The sequence below is a fragment of the Quercus lobata genome, chromosome 5 (genome assembly GCF_001633185.2).
Source record: "Quercus lobata isolate SW786 chromosome 5, ValleyOak3.0 Primary Assembly, whole genome shotgun sequence".
In the NCBI taxonomy this organism is placed as follows: Eukaryota; Viridiplantae; Streptophyta; class Magnoliopsida; order Fagales; family Fagaceae; genus Quercus; species Quercus lobata.
In genome coordinates, this window is record NC_044908.1 from 79994690 (window position 1) to 80015057 (window position 20368).

Below are 20368 nucleotides of genomic sequence, written 5' to 3' on the forward strand. Positions count from 1 at the left end.
ATTGATGTCAAATGGAAGGTGAAATGGTTGCTCATCGTTTATCTCATTTTGCTTTAAATGTCTCAGATTATAATGTGTGGATGGAGGGTGTACTACCACAATTTCATTTTTTTGTTTTAGCAGATTCTGATGGTATTCATTGAATAAAAAGCATTATGTTGATTCTCAAAAAAAAAAAAAAAAAAAAAAAAGTGTAAGTTTGAGTGATCCACGTAAAAGTCCACATCAAAAAGTTAAAGTATAAAATTTATTGTTGTTACACTTTTGTTGAGCCATATCAACGGCCACATAATCCATCTATTTCCAACAATTTATCTCTTATTTTTTTACTCTTCCTCTTCTTATTAATTTTGTACCTCACTGTTATACTTCTTCCAACATTTCTCCTCACTTTTACATTTTCATCTCTCTACTACTCTCAACCTTAATGAATCATTGTATTTTTTTATAACACTAATACGATTAGGTGGTGTGCTTTTTGAATTTTCCATCACAATTCTTCTCTTTCCCTCTTATAGCTTTTGTTTGAGTTTTGTTTAACATAATACTTAAGTTATTTTAGAAATGAGAATTTAAATTTATATCAAAATACAATCTTGGCTATATATTTAAATGTACTTATCAACTATTTGAATAATATCAAGTGTACTTTTGAGATAAGTTTCGATTGTCATGGTAATCTCTTTTAAAAAAATGAGAAATTTAAATAATATATTTGAAACTTAAAATGGTAATATCGACCAAACAAATCCAAATAATAAAATGATGATATTTTTTTTGACATAGATAAATAAAAAATAATTTTAGAAAATTGTTTAAATTTTTTAGAGAATAGATTAATTTTCACAAAATTTAGTAAACAAATTATATATTATGCCATAACTACAAAATAATTATTTATTATGCATGAATCTACTACTAGTAAATAAATAAAACATTAAAAAAAATGGCAACAGAAGACTTAGAGAAGGAGACCCAAACAAATAGGACAGACTTCATTTCCACTCTTGCCATGGAAAGTGTATTCCACGTGTTTAGGTCCGCTGTGATGAATGGATTGGCCTATGCCCGCTGTGATGTGCGAAGAGGCCCCATTGTCTGTGTACCATGGTTCATCATTAGAAAAGTCTCCAAAATGCTGCAACCATGGCTGTAAATTTCTTTGTTGGTACTCTCCCCTTGTGTGCATGGTCCATACGCGGTAACCTTATCTCCATGGTATTCAAGCATGTTATAGATCTACAAGAGGTTTGCACCCTCATTTTTGCTTCGTCATTTTATTTAAAATGGTGAATGCTTTTAGAGAATGGTATTTATTGTTGACCTGAGTTGGGAATATGTCTTATTTTGTGCTGTTGTTAGGTTTTAGTTTATTTAGAAAAAAGTTTGTTTAGTTGAAGAAAATGGTCTTTACAAATTAATTTTGTACGTGATTTCCTTTCTTTATTTTTAACTTTTTTTTTTATTTTTTTTTTGACAAATTAGCTACAAATTGTTATGGCTTTGCCACTTGATATTACTAAATGTTTGAGTGATTGTTCAAAGTATTTATGAACTTTTTTTTTTGGTCTTCGTCTTCCTTATTTCATTTGTGTTTTCTTTAAGATTAATGAGAAAATAAATTCATTTGTGTTTTACAAAAATTATTTACTTATCTATTCATTATTCACATGTTTGACTAGATTATGATAGTATTTACAAAAAAAATTCAAAATTTTTTCCCTACCTTTTATTTATTATTTTTTAAAGAAAAAAGAGTTACAATTGTACAACCAACACTTCTGCTTGGAATCGACCATCTATTTCTATTGTGTGGGTTCAAAGACTTATTAAAAATTTTGAACTTAATTATGCATTCTTGCAATTTTGCACGCGACATAAATTATATTTCCTAATTTAGTTTTATCTATTGTTTATAGATGATATATTCTCAATGAGAAAAAGCATAAGGGTTCTGAAATACTAAAATTGTTTCCCTTATTCTTTCTTCTTGTCTCCAATTCCAACTTCAATCTTAATGTCATATAAAAGGTGTTGAAGTAAATCTTTTTGCACTTTGGTTTTATACATTAGTTTTGTTGAGTTTTATTAATTTTTGAGATACATTTTCAATGTTTTGGATTGTATATAATAAGGAAAAAAAAATATCCAAAATACAAATTACACCCTTAAAGTTTGGAGGTGATTGGATTTTACACCCTGAAGTTTCAGAATTTGAATTTTACCCCCTGAAGTTTGGGGTTTTTGGATTTTACATCCTGATGTTTCAGAATTTTGATTTTATTCTCTAAAGTTTAGGGTTGTTTGGATTTTACACTTCCAAATTCTGAAACTTCAGAGTATAAAATCCAAACACTCCAAAAGTTTAGAGAGTAAAATCCAAACACTCCTAAAATATAGGGGGTAAAATCCAAAGTTTGACAACATCAGGGTACAAAATCCAAACATCACCAAACTTCAGGGGGTAAAATCCAAATTCTGAAACTTCAAGGTGTAAAACCCAATCACCCTCAAACTTTAGGGGTGTAATTTGCAATTTACCCTAATTTTTATTAAGAAATTAATATTTTCCCTAACTTATCTTTTGCATTCTTGAGAAATATTGTACTGTCTTTAGTTTTGGTATGACATAATTAGTTTTATCATTTTTATATAAAAATTTCCAATGCATTGCACATATTAGCCACTAGTTACTATTAATAAAAATACATATAAACATAAACAACATAGAAATAAACATCAACATAATGCGGCCAAAATGGCCAAATGGCCATTAAATCCTAACTATTTAGTTAGTAGTTTTGGTTTTCGAACTATATTTTTTACTAGCATTTCGAGTTTAAGAGACTCGATTTAGGGTCTATAAATCGAGTTTTTGGGACTCGATTTTCATGGGTTGTTCACGTCTGATATGGCACTTTTTCCACGTGGCATCTACATGGAAATCGAGTTTTTAAGACTTGATTTACATTTAAAAAGAAAACCAAAAAAAAAAAAACCACAACAACAGCAGGAAAAGAAAACCACAACAATGTGTTCATCAGAGAAGAAAGAAAAGAAAAAAAAAACAGAGAAGAATGTGTTCATCAGAGAAAAAAAAAAAAAAACCCAGAAATAGTCGCGCGGTGACCTGGTCGCGCGTGGCCTAGGTCGCCGGCCTGGATCTGACGCGGCCTGGGTCGGCTTGAGCTGATCTCCATTCCTTCTTCTTCTTCTTCTCTTTTTTTTTTTTTTTTTGATTTTTTTTCTGTCTTTCTGCGTTTTTTTCCGCTGTTTCTGCATTTTGGGTTGCATTTTGGGTCATTAATAATATTATTTTTGGGTTAGAAATCGAGTCTTAGAGACTCGATTTCCATGTAGACGTCACCTGGAAAAAGTGTCACATCAAACATTAACAACCCATGAAAATCGAGTCCCAAAAACTCGATTTATGGACCCTAAATCGAGTCTCTTAGACTCGAAATACTAGTAAAAAATATAATTTGGAAATCAGAACTGTTAACTATATAGTTGAAATTTTATGCCCATTTGGCCATTTTGGCCACATAATGCTAAAACTAATAATGATGGTAATCATGATGATGATAGTACTTTTTTATTGTAATTTTGGTTTTCAAGTAATACTCTTAACCTTCAGCCATTATTATTTTTATTAACAAATAATTAAAGGTTGGTAAGGGTCAGTCGGAATATGTATAATTAATTACTTTTTCATCATGTACTTTCATCTTTAATAATTTGTACTTGAAATGGTAAACCCAACCAATGTTCATGGCAACAGCAAATTGAATGGACTGGTTAATATCAATTTTTAGTTGCATTTGTATTTGAGAAATTGAACACATGTACAATCAAAAGGAGATTTCAATGCATTGATTTCCAAAACAATTTTCTAAATTTGACGGCTGTTGAAAAACATGATGATTTTTAAGGAACTCTCTTTTTGCAAGTGGTGGAAATTATTTAAATTCTAAAAAGGTAAAAAAATATTACAACTCCTATTTTCATTAAGCAGTAACATAAATTTCCTGAGAAGAACAGAAAAAATATTTATTATAACCAATGTGTTTGTTCAGTGTCTACAGACTCAAAAAAACTATAATTAACATTGGCGGATCCTGCACAAATCATGGAGGTCTCTAATGTGGCTGTATTAAATGATTTTGTAGTAATTTTCAATGATAAAATTGAAACAAGAATTGCCTAAATGGTGAACACCTAGGCATCTATCTGCTTCACCTTTTATGGCTTCTTCGATATGAAGGATACCAAGAGGAGGTTAAGGACTCCCGGGAGCCATCCTATTAGAAATATTAACGAAGCCATTGTATCCCTATAAAACCCCATTCTTGCATTTTTTTTGTTTTTTTTACCTTTCTAGGAATTGAATTGAACTCTTTTCTTCTACTTACACTTGGGAGAAGTCTAGTCGACAATAATATCTTTTATTGAGATGAGAATTTCTCTTATGGTTAGGTTTGTTGTTTTCAATGATATATATCACTAATAAGTACGTTTTAGAGGGCATAGTGCTATTAATAACAATACACATAAACATAAACAAAATAACAATAAAAATCAACATAAGATAAAAACTAATGATTACCCTAAACTTCCAGTTGATGGCAAATTTATCTTTGATTGTTGAATAAAAATCTTATTTTGAGGGTTTTTTTTTTTTTTTTTTTGGTTGTTGTTGTTGTTGTAAGATTAAAACTAAGATGATATTGATACTTCATGATTGTGATTGTATTTTCAGAAATAACAATCAGTCTCCATCAAATGGTATTTCAAATAAAAACGAATAATGAAGATTCAATGTGATATTAACCTATCTAGTGAAATGCATCAAAAATGAAATTTAAGGGATAATTCAGAGAAATATATTACCATTCCTTCTACAATTTGGAACAACTATTCCTAAACCAATTAGTATTTTGAATTCCTAAATTAATTTGTTACTCATATTTTGTTTTTTTGGGTTTGGTAAATAAGGATAAATTTTATTCAGAGAGGCAAAAGAGAGACTATGGGACCTGGCCTGTCCGTTGGCATTAATCAGAGCCCAATCCAGAATAGAGTTGATGGGTTACACACTTACACTTCCAAATTATACAATGAAAGGCCTAACATTCCCAATTGTGAGTCAGACCGTTAAATGAGTGTTCGAACGAACCAGCTTGTGAACGGATTTGCATCCTTGATTTGCAACAATGGAGAATGGGAGTTTTGAACGTGGAAGATGTGAAAATCTTTCCAGTAATCTTTTATTAAATGTTTTGAATATGGATTGGACTAACATTTATAAGTTTCACTCACTATTTTCATTTTTCACGTATAAAAAAAAAATAATTAAAAAAAAAAAAACAAAAAACACAAAACAAACAATCAATCAAATTGTTAAATTTCTTCGCCCATCATGCAAATTTGCGCCTAGTAAAAGATAGTACTTGGAACCTTATAGAGGCACATGGTGAAGTCCTTACATCAGAAGAAAATGAAAATTAAGATGTAGACCCTTTCCTAAAGGAGATGCATTTCTGAAAGGCATGGTCTTTTGCATTCCATGTTCATTGATAGACTTATATGAATTAATACACCTAACTCAGAGTTGAAATAAAAAGGTGTCCTAAACACTGACGCCAAATGGAAGGTGTAAGTTTGAGTGATCCACAAAAAAACAAAAACAAAACACAATTAGTGCAACAGAAGCCCTGGAGAAGGAGACCCAAACAAATAGGATAGACTTCAATTCCACTCTTGCCATGGAAAAGTGTATTCCACGTGTTTAGGTCCTTAACGAAAAAATTAGAATCAGTAAAGATAGGCATAATTATAATTAAGAGCAAAACGATTTACTGATAAAATGTCAGTAGAAGAAAAAGATGGATAAATAATATAGTTTGATTCAGATAGAAATGAGTAAATATATGTGTAAAATCGAGGACCATATGTTTGAGATATGCAAATCTAAACAATTTCCAAAAGTAACCTTGTCCCCATGGTATTCATTGTGAATCAATAGAATGGCCTATGCTCGCTGTGATGTTGGAAGAGACCCCATTATCTGTGTACCATGTTTCATCATTAGAAAAATCTCCGAAATGCAGCAACCATGGCTGCAAATTTCTTTGTTGGTACTCTCCCTTTATATGCATTGTCCATGCGCAGTTGATGGCACACAACGTGGCCAGGTCTATGACAAAATTCGTAAGGTGACCTAGGTCTGTAAGGATCACCAATATTACCAATTTGTGGAGTTCTTGGTGTGGAGTCACTTTAAATTCCTCAATCTAAACGTTCGTCAACTGGCTTTCCTGCTAATGCAAAGTTATCAGCAATGGAGTCGATCTGTTTCGCAACAAATTTGGTAATAGAGAGATGTCCTCTATAGGTGGTTTCAAGTTGATGCTTTAGTTGTAGAACTCAAGAATGAGATTGAGAATCTGAGATGCATTGCATTTTTTCCAGCTATAGCCACAGTGTATATCATTTGTATAAAATGACCCTTCACTTAAATTATGTAAGAAATAAAATTCCCCTAAATTCTTTAGCTTCTCTTATCATAAAAATATATGTATATTATTTGTATTGACGGTTTTGAATATTCGTTCAGTTTGAATCAATGGACACATGTTTTAAGATTATTATCAAAGTGTACAAATGAACATAAATATAACCACAATATTATTATCTCAAGAACACATGCTACCTATCGACCTTCAACCGCTGTAACAGTAACATTGTTAATAGAGCATTTACTTTGGCTGCTTTGAGAGGACTCTGCATGCAAAGCAATCTCCCTTTCAGTAAATGCAGGCTGCTTTGGACGAGGAAGATCAACAATCTCACTTTTAAGCATGGAAATAACAAAAGATATAGTCGGCCTCTCTTTGGCAAAATCTTGCACACACAACAATCCAACATGTATGCACCTCAAAATCTCCATTTTAAAGCAAGGCTCAGATATCATTGGGTCTATTAAGGCTACAATGTTGTCTACATTCCACAATTTCCATGCCTGGAAAATAACATAAAAACAAGATTGCAATTCTCAGCTTCAATACAAAAACACTCAAGAAAGAAGCATTAGAGGTTTTCAAAATAAGGGAAATGAGAGAAGGAAGACTTACAAATCCTAAAAGGCTCATGCACTGCTCATCATGATGAAAGCTTGTGTTTCTTCTTCCATTAACTATTTCTAGTAATAACACTCCAAAGCTAAAGACATCTGATTTTTCTGAAAATCGTCCTTCCATTGCATATTCAGGAGACATATAGCCACTAAATTTTCACAACAAAAAACATCAAAATCTTGTCATCTCAAATAGGCATCTAATTGATTGGTGAAAAACAAAAGATACTTACTAAGTTCCAACAACCCTCTTAGTATTGGCTTGGTCTTCATTTCCTCCAAAAATCCGAGCCAAACCAAAATCTGATATTTTTGGATTTAGCTCTTTATCCAACAAGATATTACTTGCCTTTAGATCTCTATGTATAATCCTTAATCTAGAATCCCTATGAAGGTAGAGAAGACCTCGACCAATTCCTTCAATAATGTTGAACCGTTTTCTCCAATCTAGCAATTTTTCTTTGTTTGGGTCTATTGAGTTTGAACAAAAGAGAGAGAAACTCACAAGGTGAATGAACATAAAGTTTGCAAAAGAAATTCATATAGTGAAGTCATAAGAGAACTGGAAAAGTCTGTTCAATTGATATATCAAAACAAAGACTACTATTTCATTATCTCATAATACACTAACAATATTTATATGCAGAAAATGTAAAAATGTAACGTATTTGTATTATAATAGAGGGCATCAAAATGAACTAACCGAAGAGGAATGCATCCAGGCTCTTGTTCGGCATGTATTCATAGATCAACATTTTTTCATCTCCTTCAACACAACAACCAAGGAGTCTAACAAGATTCCGATGTTGGAGTTTAGAAATTACAATCACCTCATTCATAAATTCTTGTAACCCTTGTCCAGAGGTTTTACAAAGTCTTTTTGCTGCGATTTCTTGTCCATCGGACAATTCTCCCTATGAACAAACATCAAAATGATTAATTAGCTATTCAAATTATTAGACAAGAAAACTCTAGTAGAACAACCATTACCCTATATACGGGACCAAATCCACCCTGCCCAAGCTTATTAGATAGATGGAAGTTGTTTGTTGCACTCGCCACCTTCTCAAAATTGAATAGTGGTAGCTCTTGGACTCTGACTTGGTTCAGGTTGTCATTATGATATTTTTGACGTGCTTCCCCTTTGTTGAACAATAAGATCTCATTTGCTTTCGTTTTCCTTGCTAATTTACACTATAGTAGTGAGTAATGTAGTATATAGCAACATTTCTGGGCCAACCGTGATAATTTAAGTTGGAAAATTACCTTTTTGTTTTGTCATCCACCTCCACAGAAAATATGTGCAGATAGAAATGAAAAATGTTCCTATGATCACTGTGATTGTGACAATTATTTTCATATCTCTCACTTTATCTGTAAATCAGGGGAAAAAAAGTGTAACAATTATTCTAACAAAACAGATGGCAAAACAGTGTTAAATCATTAGTCTTTTAACAAGGATTTCCTTATCATGGGGAGCTGGGGGGTAATGGGAGTTGGTTGAAGTTGAAAGACTAAGTTAATCAGTAAGTCCTAGTTTTGTCTGTGGTTTCTCAGGATTGTCCATATTTTACAAGTAATATTTTGTTTTAGTCCAAATATGTTAAATTGGGTTTTGTCACAGAATTGTTAAAAAGGAAGAATGTTAGATTTTAGTTTAGCGAATTCCATGACATTGTAATCTTAGTTGAGTCTATAATGTTTGTCAAATGTTCAAGATTAACTGTTCAAGATGCAACTCAAAGAAGACAGTTATTGAAGATATTGTTAGGTTCTTCAATCACTGCTCAATTGACTGAACTTGAGTTTTTGACAGTCTTTTAATCCCAGGTTGATTGATCGAATGCCAGTTCTTGACAGTGGCTTGATCTGTTGAGCTTTGATGATATACTATGATTCAAGAATAAATATACTATGATTGATTATATAGTAAATTCACAATAATTTTACTTTGAAGGTACAAAATCAAATAATCATCCAAAAAACCATCTTCCTTTTTGTTGTGAAACCTAGTCTTGATGATATATATGACTAAAATGCCCATCTTGTAGTTGTAGTAGAAACAAAAAGAGTACAAATGAGTACAATCTCTCTATAAACAAATTGATAAATTGTTGAGCTTTTAATCTTTATTGACCATTTTAAACCATTCAAAAAGAAATGATGAACAATTTAAAAATAGAAAAATGTATACTTCAGATCTACTACCATCCGATCAAAAATTAAATAAAAGAAAGAAGGGAAATACATGCACATATAAATCAAGAAACTAAGTTAAAATAAAAATAAAAGTGTAATTCTACTACAAGACCCTTAGTCTCTTATTTCTTAGTTTATATATATATATATATATATATAACGGAGACCTGTTGGGCTAGGAGGGTCATAGCCTCCTTAGGCTTAAAGTGGCTCCATCTCTGCGGTGGTGTATGATTTAACAGTGGTGTCCACACATTCTAGTGTGCATATAGTACGCATAAATCACAAATTTTTCTTGTAAATTGTGACTCGTGTATAGAATATTGTAATTTGTGTAATCTAGTGTGTGCACTAGTAATTATCCATGATTTAAAGCATAAGATAAATTTTGAAAGATAACAAAACAACTCACCAAGTTCTGAATAGGCAACACGAATGTAAAGATCAACTCCGCTGCTGGAGAATTTTTGTATGTCAATTAAGTTTCTAGTCCATTGCATACAACCAGTGCCAATATCATATGCATAAGCAATACAAGAACAATTCTCTAAACACTGCTGTCTGCAATAGTCTTCATTAGCAGGTGACGAATCTGCAAAGTCTGGCACCTTCATCATCTTCAGTTTCAAAAATTCATCCATTTTGCTGGCTTCATTGCCTGTAGTGTTCACCCTCTCACACTGCAAGGGTGTCCTCCTCAAACATCCACTAGTCCAATTTCCTCTATTCCATTCTTCTGTATTCTTTGGCTCAAACCCAGGTAAACAGCTGCAAATTGGTGAAGTCCGTGAATTACAGCTTCCAAATGCCCCGCAGGTACCATAAACATCACACTCACTTTTCATAGCATTCCACACGATCCTCCAATCGTCCTTATCATTATCCCAATATCTTTCCACCAAATCTCCTTCAGTAGTCAGTACATAATGAAACAAAGAATTGATGAAATAAGAAAAACTTAAAGAAATTGTTCCATTTTGATCATCTACGACACTAAATCCATTATGAAATACAGAACTCATATCTGGTATTCCAGTAAAGATCCGAGAGTCCCATGGACCACTGCGCCAATGGGGGCTACCATCTTTCCAAATGAATACTTGAACGGCACTTCGAGGTTGAATACCACAGGAGAAGCTTCCAATGGATGGAACAGAATGGCTTTTCCATGATGTCAACTGCAATTTCTCACCTGTTCTTTCATTAGTACTAATTTTCAGCTTTTGCAAGTGTGTCAGAAGGATGTTGGAAACTCTCCCATATGATTGTCCCTGTACTGTTTTCTCGCAAGACTAAGTTCCCCGAATCTAAAAGCTGGGCACTCAAATTGACAACAGAGTTTGTAACATTTGATGACCAAAGAATCTCCTTTTGTCTATTTAGTATTACAAGATTGCCGCCCTCAGAGATGGTAAGAACCCAGAAGAATCCTTGAGGGGTTTATCTCTGTTAGCTACCCATTGGGCAGGTAAATCAGATTTTTTATTATACCATATTCCGAGGTAGCGATTGGTAGAATTTACTGGGCTGAAGAATCCTAGTTTGAAAGCATTCCCATTGGAGATTATGTAGTCAAGAGTCTTTGATGGGTTCAAAAGATGTAATGGTGTCTGTGGCAGAGTCGGATTCTAAACAAAAGCAACATAGCAAGACTAGAAGAACTGGTATGCTTGTATTTCGAACAAGACCCATAACTTGTTCAATGCTTCTGGTTTGAGCGGTTTTGTGGGGATACACTGATACCCCAATATATTCAAACCATTGTTTATAGATGGCTACGGCCCACACATGGTAGGTGGGGGTGTCCTTTATAAATTAATAAATTATCTTTGGCGCATGTTAGAGATTTGATTCCAACAAACGGGTCTGCGCCTAATGATGATTTTGGATGACAGGACTACATGAGTAGTCATTGCTTCTTTTCTCAGTTCCCATAGAGTACAAAGATTCTGGTTTGTGAGAATCACCATTTTGAATGCGATGAGCAGTTATTGCTTTATTTGCTTCTTTTCCCAAACATTTATTTGAAATCTCTAGCAATAGCTGAAAGGATAAGAGCTATTACATACTTCCACACGTTTACACACGCATTAAAAACAAGTAAAACTGGGACTTGAAATCACGATTTTGAAAACTGTCACACTTTAACTTTCCTTTTCGTGTGTGTAATAAATATTTCTCAAGCCGAAAACTCGGACTTTCTATCCAAATGTTCCTAACACTATACATGTGTTTGGATTCCACGTCCATGGTTGCGTTTCACGTTTCACGTTTCACGCATTTTCTCTTTTTTTTTTTTCTTTTTTTTTTTTTTTTTTTTTTTTTCAGCCCGCAATTGTTGACAAGTCAACTGTAAATAGTGCACTCGTGCACTGTTCAAGGGTCTCAGAAATTACACTTTTCAGTAACTTTTTCATTAAAAATAGGTCTTACAGCACTATTTAAACATTTAAAAATTATTTTGCTACAGTGTTTTCAGTTTCAATAAAAATAAGTTGTATCAAAACAAACCCTTTATCCCTAGCTTTTTCTTTTTTTTCCAATTATTGACTTACCTCACTTAGCTGTTGAGGATAAAAGACAAGAAACAAGTGGGGAAGACAAGCTCCCACATGACCTTGACAAAAAGAGAGAAAAGAGAGAAACACATACGAACCCATTTAAAAAAAAAAATGGCCGAATGACAAAAAGAGAGAAAAGGGAGACAAGCTCCTACTTGATACACTCTCTCTCTCTCTGCCGACTGACACACTGTTTTTCAAGAATAAATCACCACAACAAAGAGGGTGAAGTTCTATTTCTATGGGTTGAAATTTGAAAAAGATCTGTTTTTTGCTCTCTCCTTCTCCTTCTCTCTTCCTCTTTTTCTTGAAAGAAGAAGTATTGTGCCTAACGGCTATATTTGAAACGATGACGTTTGTAACAAAGGAAATACAAGATTCTGATAAAAAACTAAACGGTGTTGTTTCGAGTAAGTGACTTTTTTTTTATCACCAGGTCTCTAAACGACATCGTTTTAGCAAAGCTGAAGATATAATAAAAAGACAGAATGACACCGTTTTGGGTATTGCACAATCCCTCGGTCTCGAAGATGGTTACTATATATTCTAATCCTGGAGATTAGTCGGCCAAAAGAGTCGTTGGCAAATAGATGGATGTTGGAAACTCTCCCATATGACTGTTCTTGTAGCCTTTTCTTTCAAGGCAAGGTTTCCTGAATCTAAAAGATCCAAGGCATATTGACAGTGTAATCCTTACCTTGGGATATTTAAAATAACTCATATTGGAGTTCAAAAGAAAGGCACTTGGGATTCTTGTATTTGGGGTTGGGATCAATATCTTTATGCCAGAATTGCATTTCGGTTAGTTAATATTCCATCTCCTTCTAAATTCCAACTCATTCCAATCAATAACTCCAAAACTTCAGTTTTTTTAGGAAAAAAGAAGAGTACATTATTTTTTATTTTTTATTTTTTTTAAGATTCTTTAGAACTTGAAAAATAAATCAATAAATTAACAAGGAAAATCCCCAAAAATCGAGAGAACTTAGTCCAAAATTTAACTAAAAAATAAACGAAAAGATATGTGGAGAAAGGGAATAGAACCTGAGAATGAGACAATGTTACCTGTGAGATTTGATAACAAAAATATTGGCTTTGAAACCAATTCGAACAGAGAAGCTCGGCTTTGGTAAACAGAGGGTGTGGTTAAAATAACCTGATGATAATTCAAATTTTTATTTTTTTTTTAATCTAAACATTGTAAAGATTCCAGCATAAATATATAAAGAATTATGTCAAGAACACATGGTAGCTATCGACCTTGAATCTTTGAAACAGTAACATCGTTAACAGAAAATTTTCTTTGGCCGCTATGAGATGACTTCTTATCTAAGGGAATTTGCCTTTCAGTAAATGCCGGCTGCTTTGGACGAGGAAGATCAAGAATCTCACTTTTAAGCATAGAAATAACAACAGATACAGTTGGCCTATCTTTGGCAAATTCTTGCACACACAACAGGCCAACATCTATGCATCTCAAAATCTCCATTTCAAAGCAGGGTTCATATACCATTGTGTCTATTAAGGCTATAATATTGTTTGCATTCCACAATTTCCATGCCTGGAAAAATTAAAACAGGATTGAAATTCTTAGCATCAGTATTGAAAATTATAACAAAAAGCATTGGAGGTTTTCAAAAATAAGCAATGGGATAAGGATGACTTACAAATCCTAATATGCTCATGGATTGCTCATCATGATAAAAGCTAGAGTTTCTTCTTCCACTTATTATCTCAAGTAACAACACTCCAAAGCTGAAGACATCCGATTTTTCTGAAAATCGCCCTTCCATTGCATATTCAGGAGACATATAGCCACTAAATTATAACAACAAAACCCATCAAAATCTTGTCATCAAATATTTGTACTAGTATCTAATTGAATTGACTAAAGGAAAGGTACTTACTATGTTCCAACGACCCTATTAGTATTAGCCTGGTCTTCATCATTTCCAAAAATCCTAGCCATTCCAAAATCTGATATTTTTGGATTTAGCTCTTTATCCAACAAGATGTTACTTGCCTTTAAATCTCTATGAATAATCCTTAATCTAGAATCCCTATGAAGGTAAAGTAGACCTCGACCAATTCCTTCAATAATGTTGAAACGTTTTCTCCAATCTAGCAGTTTTTCCTTGTGAGGATCTAACAATTTAAACAAAAGCATTAAGAAAAACTCGCAAGATGAAAGAAAATAAAGTTTGAAAAAAGATGTTCTAGTGTTGAAGTTATAGAGAATTGGAAAAGTCTACTTCAATTGAAGTATCACAACAAAGAAGATTTGTTCAAATTTCTCAAAATAGTATAATGGTAATTCCTATGCAGAAAATTATCACTACTCATAAATAAATTGACATTTATATGCAGAAAATTTAATGTTGTAACGCATTTGTATTACAAGAAAGGGCATCAAAATTAACTAACCAAAGAGGAATGCATCCAGACTTTTGTTTGGCATATATTCATAGATCAACATCTTTTCTTCTCCTTCAACACAGCAACCAAGAAGCCTAACAAGATTTCGATGTTGAAGTTTTGAAATTACCACCACCTCATTCATAAATTCTTTTGACCCTTGTCCAGAGGCTTTAGAAAGTCTTTTTACTGCAATCTCTTGTCCATTTGGCAATTTTCCCTATAAACAAACATCAAATGGTTAACTAGACATACAAATTATTAGACAAGAAACCTCTAGTAGAGCAACCATTACCCTATATACGGGACCAAATCCACCCTTCCCAAGCTCATTAGATAGATGGAAGTTGTTCGTTGCACTTGCCAGCTTCTCAAAATTGAATAGCGGTAGCTCTTGGACTTTAACTTGGTCCAAGTTGTCATTATGAAATTTTGGTTGTGCTTCTGCTCTGTTGAACAATAAGATCTCCTTCGCTTTCTTTTTCCTTCCTAATGTTCACTATAGTAGTGAGTGATGTAATATATAGCAACACTTACTAGTCCATTGAGCTAATTTAATTGGGAATATTACCTTTTAGATTTGTCATCCGCCTCCACAATAAATAAGTGCAGATGGAAAGGAAAATTGTTCCTGTGATCACTGTGATTGTGACAATTTTTTTCACATCTCCCACTTTATCTGTAAATGAGGGGAAAAAAAGTATAATACTTGTTCAAAAAAAAAAAAAAAAATATATATATATATATATAGTGCAAAACAGTTTTAAATAAAGAGTCTTTAACACTGATTTCCTTATCATGAGGAGCTAGGGCTGGCCCAAAGACTAGGCAACTTAGGCCTAGGCCCAAGGCCCCACAACCAAAAAAAAAAAATTCCCTAGTAAAAAAAGGCCCCATCTTTCTCCATAAAAAACTCAAAATTTTATAAAAATATAACATTTTTTAAATAATCAGTACTTTTTTTTATGAGTAATGCTAAAGATACAACAAATTTTACTATAGACTTAATTGACATGACACCAATCACATAAAAATTTTATTCAAACACAAATAAATTAAGTTGTTGAAATTCATTAATTACAATCATTATCACGTTATATTGTAAACATTTTATAGTATTTTAATTATTTTTCTTTTTCATTTCTAACAAGGCTTCTAAAATAGGAGACTAATAGAAATTTAACCCAATTGAAACTCTAAAATGTTTCAAAAAAAAAAAAAAATACAAATGTGATAGAACATCAATGATGACTAATCTCCCCTAATAGTTTGAGACTTTAATTTTTGTAAACTAATCTCCTACAAAGCCATACCCAAATAATATCTATCTATCTCTTCCTCTTAAAAAGAAGATATAAAATTGAATTTTAGATTAAAACTTTACTTAACTATGCATAGTCATATATCTAAGTTAAAGTAAGTTTTTTTTTTAAATAATTTTTTTAGTTCTTTTTGTTTAAATTTATGGTTTAACTATGTTATTCAATCCTCTATATGAAATTAACCTTAGTTTAGTTAGTATTATTCATCAATTTATGTATTTACATCAAATTAGTCTTAATTTAATTATTATTATATAATTTTATTTAACTAATGTTTACATATAAAAAGCCCCATATAAAACTAAGGAACCTAATTTGAAGCCTAATTTTCACATAAAAGTATGAAACAAAAACAACTTACCAAGTTCTGAGTAGGCCACACGAATGTAAAGATCAACTCAGAAACTGGAGAATTGTTGTGCATCAATTACTTTATCACTCCAAGACATACAACCAACGCCAGTTTCATATGCATATGCTATGCAAGAACAATTTTCCAAGCATTGCTCTCTGCATTTGTTTTCAGAAGCACTTGACCAAACTACAATGTCTGGCACTTTCATCATCTTCAATTTAAAAAACCCATCTTTTTTGCCTTCTTCACCACCAGTGTTCACCCTCTCACACTGCAACAGTGCCCTCCTAACACATCCACTAGTCCAATTGCCTTGATTCCATTCTTCTAAATTATTTGGCTCGAACCCCTGGAAGCAGCTACAAATTGGTGTATTCTGTGGATCACAGGTTCCGAATGCCCCACACTTGCCATAAACATCACAATCAGTGTGCAAAGCTGACCACACGACATCCTTAAAACCATCAGACATATATTTGAGCACTACATTCCCTTGTGAATCTAAGGCAAAATAGGACAAAGACTTGTCTTCATAAGCATAAGTTAGATAAAAATTTCCATCTTGACCATCTACAAAATTGAAACCATTAAGATATACAGAATCCATATCCGGTATTCCAATGAAGATCCGACTGTTCCATGGACCACTGCGCCAATATGGGCTACCGTCTTTCCAAATGAATACTTGAGGAAGTCTAGGAGGTTGAATACCACACGAGAAGATTCCAATGGATGGATCAGAAGGGCTTTTCCAAGATGTAATCTGCACTTTCTTACCTGTTCTTACATTAGCACTAAGCTTCATCGTTGGCAAGACTGTATCAGAAGGATATTGGAAACTCTCCCATATTGTCCCTGTAGTGTTTTCTTGCAAGACCAGGTTCCCTGAATCCAAAAGCTGGGCTCTTGAATTGGGAACAGAGTTTGCAACATTCGCTGACCAAATTACCTCCTTCTCTCCATTTAGTACCTCAAGAACTCCGTCTTCAGATATGGTAAGAACCCCATTAGAATCGCCAAGAGGTTTCTGTCTGTTAGCTACCCATACAACTGTGCATCCAGAGATGTTATTATACCATATTCCGACGTATCGATTGGTAGATTTTTCTGGGCTGAAGAATCCCAGTTTGAAAGCACTCCCATTGGAGATTATATAGCCAGGGTCTTTGATGGGTTCAGAAGATGTGATGGTGTCTGTGGCAGAACCAGATTCAAAACAAATGCAATATAGCAAGACTAGAAGAACTGACATGCTTGTATTTCGAACACGTCCCATAACTTGTTCAATGCTGAGAATGAAGACTTTAGATGCCAGGAACACCATTAAGTCATTGCCTCTTTTCATACTTTTCTTAAAGAGCTGCATAGTTGAACTTTCTATTACTCGAAGTTAAAGCAGCCCACATTGACTCAAATGTTAAACATTTGGATCTATTTTGGGCCATTCATTCATTTGAAAATTTTGCTCTTGTTTGTTCAAGATATTTTGAAATTAGATACCCAATGGGTAGCGTTCACACACTAGATCACTATCATGGGCTTGTGAAAAATCTCACATACTTTCTTCTCAACAATCTAACATTTCAGCATCAAACAACACAACAGCAACACAATGGCTCCGTGAAAGAAAGTCATGGGAAGTTAGTTGAATTATTTTCTTGTTATTTTTACATTATTTAGCTGAAATGACAATCTAAATCATAAAAGTTATGCTGAATATTCTTTCACACTTCTTCATATCCATTATTTCATACACATCCACAATTAATACAAAAATATACACATTTTAAGCAGAAAAAAAAAATGTCCACTTTTAAAACTAAAAATGTATGTGAAAAAGTCAATATATATATAAAAGCAGAGACATCACGCGAGAGAGCACAAAGTTTTGCCAAGTGGCACTCTCTTTGAATAGATAATTGATTTTTTTTTTTTTGAAATAAAATACATCATTCTTAATTTATTACACTTATTATATGCCACATCAGTTATTTACTAAACTCAATAGATTTTAATTAGTAATAAATAAGACTAATGGATAAGATAGAGGGATGTTAATCATCAAAAACTCTTTGTTTTCCTTATTCCTCCATCCAAAGGTTTTCTTATGTTTATGCCTACTCCTCTTCCCTTAAAACTAAATACTTACTCTTCCTAAACCACTACATGCCTTCTCCTATGCCTATGTTGCTAAATTACCGATTATATGTTTTATAATTTGCACAAACTGAAATAGCATTAAGATTATTTAAGAACACACGAAATCATATAAAAATCACCAAATTAGAGTTTAAAATTATAATTAAAATTTTAAAAGAAATCTAGGCACATTTGCACAAAAATTCCATGTAACTAAGTCACACTTAGGAATATTGGACCATTTTTCTTTTGTATAAATAGAAGGGACTTATGGGATGAGGGGGTTAACAATTTTCTCTCCAAAACATTTATTGTTGGAATATAAAAGTTTTCCATTGTAGACTTTTCACGATTAAAGAACATGACTTACCAACTAATCAAACTGGAGTTTTTAGTACCTACAGCAATTTCACAACATCAAGAACAAACCCCAGTGTATACAATGTCAACTTCCATAGTCTCCTATTACATCAAATGAGTGTTAATTTTTCTCGCAAAGTATTGAATAGTAAAGCTTCTGGGCCATAGTCTTAATTACAACTCTCAATCATGTTGGACTTGGATGACACCTATCAACAATGTATCTTTATGTGATGCAGAAAAAATTTGGAGTGTACACAACATTTGGTGTGGATGGGAAGAAATTTCATCCTATTCCAATTAGTTAGGTTAGTAAGGGACCTATTCCAATTTAATGATCCTGGAATTTTGTATACAAGTAATAATCAAGGAAACTTCCACCTAAAATAAGTCGGACTTTTGGCAAAAGAGAAAATTGATGTCTAGACAAATCAAGATAAGGCCGGCCAATATGGACCATATTCTTAATTTCTTATCTCTATTTGTTCCATGTACAAGACTTATAGTCAATGCTTGGCATGTAAAAGTTGAACATCCTATCTAAAGTCCATCATCTGAAAGCTTGAGAAAAAATTCATTTAAACCAACACAGTATATAAATTATAAAGGAATCAAAGAAAAACTGTCAAAAATAATGAAAATTTAATCTATGCTTAAATTCTTATAAGGATGAACACAATAGCAATATCCTTTTAAAAAAAATAAAGATAAAAAAATCTATACTTATTTTGTACATATGATAAAGTGCTATCACAAAGTTTTTTGAGACTCATGTTGATTAATGATTATAAATTATAAAGGAATAATCATCAATATATATATATAAGCAGAGATCTCATGCGGGAGTGCGTGAGGTCTTGCCAAGTGACGCTCTAATTTTGCATTTTACATTTTTTTACCTCTTTCATTAAGTTTTTTTTACTGTTACCCAAAAGTTTACATTAACTTATTTTACTGTTATCTCATTTGTTTCTGATTAATTGCCTAAGCTTACATCACACATTTCTCTCTTTTTCATGTCTTTTAGCATACCCACCATTTTAATATTTAAAAAAAGAAAAAAAAATTAAGGACTAATAGTAATAACTAACCAGATAAGTCTTGGGAGAGAGATAGAGAGACATAAAAATATTGTGAATTATTAAATAAAATGCATTGTTTCACTATAAAAGACTTGAGACTGACAAAACATTTGGAAGAGAGAGAAAGAGAAATCTAAGGGGACGTCGCCTCCATCATATTGGCCTCCCACCACCATTAAGATGCCGAAACCCCTACGGGTATTTTTTTTTTTTTAAAAAAAATTAGGAGATTAAATATGATTTAGGTTTGGGTAATTTGGTTGGATAGTTTTTGTTTTGGGTATATAAGTAGAGAGAATATTTGGTACGCAATGTAAAGCCATATTCTACCATGGTTTTAAATCATCTATAGGACATGTGCATACACACTTGCCCACACCATGTTTTAATATTTCACTATCAATGAGTGGAAGACAGTGAGAGAGTTGGATATATTTTTATTTCATAGTATTAAATATGTGAACACAACACAAATTATTTGATTTTCACGGTCTAATTACTCTTTTGTATTTATTTTTTGTTTCATGATTTAAAAAAAAAAAATTAATCTTACCTTTTTTTTAGGGTGAAAAATTAATCTTACTTTGAGAAGGCTATAAATATGCAGTGAAGCAACAGTTATAAATTGCACACACATAACCATTATAATTATTCAGTTCAAGGAATTAGTAAAAAAAAAAAATTGGAGGAATATTGTAGAATAAAAGTTGTTACAAAATGTCTCTCTCTCAGAGACCTCATGCGAGAGTGCATGAGGTCTTACCAAGTGGCACTCTAATTTTGCATTTAGCCTTTTTTTG

The 20368-nt window shown here is 32.6% G+C and overlaps 2 pseudogenes; both read right to left on the reverse strand.

The window, feature by feature from the left end:
• Window positions 1-6601: 6601 nt before the first annotated feature.
• On the reverse strand, window positions 6602-11477 carry LOC115989641 (annotated as a pseudogene).
• Window positions 11478-12939: 1462 nt separating this feature from the next.
• Window positions 12940-17417, reverse strand: LOC115989639 (annotated as a pseudogene).
• Between the last annotated feature and the right edge of the window lie 2951 nt (window positions 17418-20368).